Source organism: Brassica oleracea, chromosome C4, assembly GCF_000695525.1.
Source record: "Brassica oleracea var. oleracea cultivar TO1000 chromosome C4, BOL, whole genome shotgun sequence".
Lineage (NCBI taxonomy): Eukaryota > Viridiplantae > Streptophyta > Magnoliopsida > Brassicales > Brassicaceae > Brassica > Brassica oleracea.
This window is the reverse complement of record NC_027751.1, coordinates 11,199,208-11,201,960: the sequence shown is the minus strand read 5'-3', so window position 1 is coordinate 11,201,960 and position 2,753 is coordinate 11,199,208.

The following is a 2,753-nucleotide window of genomic DNA, read 5'->3' as shown; positions in this document are numbered from 1 at the left end:
AAACCCTAAACCCTTGGGTAAACCCTAAACCCTTGGGTAAACCCTAAACCCTTGGGTAAACCCTAAACCCTTGGGTAAACCCTAAACCCTTGGGTAAACCCTAAACCCTTGGGTAAACCCTAAACCCTTGGGTAAACCCTAAACCCTTGGGTAAACCCTAAACCCTTGGGTAAACCCTAAACCCTTGGGTAAACCCTAAACCCTTGGGTAAACCCTAAACCCTTGGGTAAACCCTAAACCCTTGGGTAAACCCTAAACCCTTGGGTAAACCCTAAACCCTTGGGTAAACCCTAAACCCTTGGGTAAACCCTAAACCCTTGGGTAAACCCTAAACCCTTGGGTAAACCCTAAACCCTTGGGTAAACCCTAAACCCTTGGGTAAACCCTAAACCCTTGGGTAAACCCTAAACCATTGGATAAATCATAAACTCTAAATCAAAAACACTAAACACTAAAATCCTAAACCCTTGAGTGTTTTAGTGTTTAGTGTTTTTTATTTAGAGTTTATGATTTATCCAAGGGTTTAGAGTTTTCCCAAAGGTTTAGGGTTTCGGATTTAGGGTTTAGGGTTTAGGGATTAGGATTTAAGGTTTAGTTTTTTCTTGACGACGTTAAATTTTTTTTTTTTGTAATTACTACTATTTTTATTTTTTATTTTTTTATCTTTTTACTTTGAAAATATAATATAACTTGACAATATTTTGTTTCCTTTTATAAAAGATATCAAATTTGAAATAACATAATCCTATTGGTTGGTGAACCTCTAGGTTCACCTAGGGGGTGAACCCAAGAATAAGTCTTTCTTTACATGCTTATCCAATTACAAAAGGAAATATTATCCAAGCAATTTAGTGTAGTAAAGAAATAATACTTATGGATAAACAGACAGAAAATTGGGATTAACAGAGTTTCAGAAAAGAATAACTTGTACTCAAATGGTAACCTTTTGTCTTGTCTTTTACGAATTATAAGGTGTTTCTATTTTCTTTTCAAACAAGTAATTTGTGTTTTCTCATTACTCTACTCATTCATTAGGTTTATATTTTGCACTAGATTAGAAATTTTTTATTCTGTACGCTAGCTCCCTATTGACGTGCCATGCAAGTGTTTTTTTAAGTCATCCAAATGTTTTTTTTGTCCACTACTTTCCGAGTGTTAGCTTCCTTAAGTGGTTGATAATAATGTTTCATTTTAGAAAATTCATATTTCACACCGGTGTGAATGTGATTATGTTCTCTGAGTAAAATGTTGTTGTGATTCCACCTTTTCAAAAACTAAAGTTTTCATTTTGTTTTCCTTAACCCCTCCCCAAAACCCATGAAAACATAAGTATGTGAATGTCACAGATTGGACATAGATTTCTCAATACTTATTAGACCATCTCCAATGAAACTTTTTATATAGAGTAAACTCATTTTAACCTCTATTATAAAGTGAAAAAATAAAATACAACTAGAGCACTTTAACTCTAAATTCTATTTTAGAATGGAAAATAGAATGAGACTGGAAATGCTCTCATGTTGAAAATTATATGTTTTAGTTAACTAGAAATAAAATTAACCGGTATGAATAAATCAAAAAAAGAAACAGAGGTAGTCATCCCTTATATATTAGAGGAGAAACAAATAGTAATAAATACGTTCACATTAAATTAGACATATGTCACGTGTAGAAGCATTGTAATAAATGCGTTCACACTGAAATAGACACATGTCACATGTAGAGAGCTTCTCAGCCAAGCATTGTAATAAATGCGTTCACACTATGTACTTTATGTTTGTTTTAATATAAAACTCACATGCATGGTTATTCTTTACGTTATTTTTACTGTTTACGAATAGAGCTGGACAAATTATTCATAAATTTTGATTCGATTTGTTATCCGTTTTGATTCGAACCGAAAAATCCGGATATCCGTTACTCTATGAAACAAATCAAATATTAAAATGCAATATCCATAAAAAAAGAAGTAAATCACAAATATCAATATTTATAGGAATGAATATCCAATTTGATTCGTTTTATGCATATATATATATATATACATATATTTAAAGAGTTATATATAAGTTATATATTATAGTTTATATAAATTTTACAATATTTTTGTTTTTAAATAATTTCATTTTAAATTTTTTTTTTCATGTATTATTTTGAAAAAATGTCATTTAATATTAATTAACAGTATCTTTATATATTTATCAACCATCTATATATACTTTTACATACATATATATTTGCACATTGACGTGAGCACCGTATAACTAAGTATTTACAACAACTGAAATATCTAATTTTTTTGGAAGTTAAAATATTCTTTTTCTTAATGCTTCTTTCACTATCGACCAAATTGTAGTAAAATGATTTCACTACAAGAAAACAACGGCATACTGAGGGAAAAAATCGTCGGTATGTCGTCGGAATAACGCTATTCCGACGACATACCGACGAAAAAAATCCTCGGAAATAACTCCTCTGAAATTCATATTTCCTCGGAAATCCCTCGGAAATTTCCGACGGAATTCCGAGGAAACCCTATTTCCTCGGAATTTCCGAGGACCACAAGTTCGTCGGAAATTCCTCGGAATATTCCGAGGAAGATGTCGTCGGAATATTCCGAGGGATAAACTTCCTCGGAATATTTCCAAAATTAAAAAAAAAAATTATAAATTTATTTTTTTAAATGAAATTCGAAAATATAAAATTAAAATTGAAATAGAAAACATATTTAAAATACAAAAAATAATAAAATA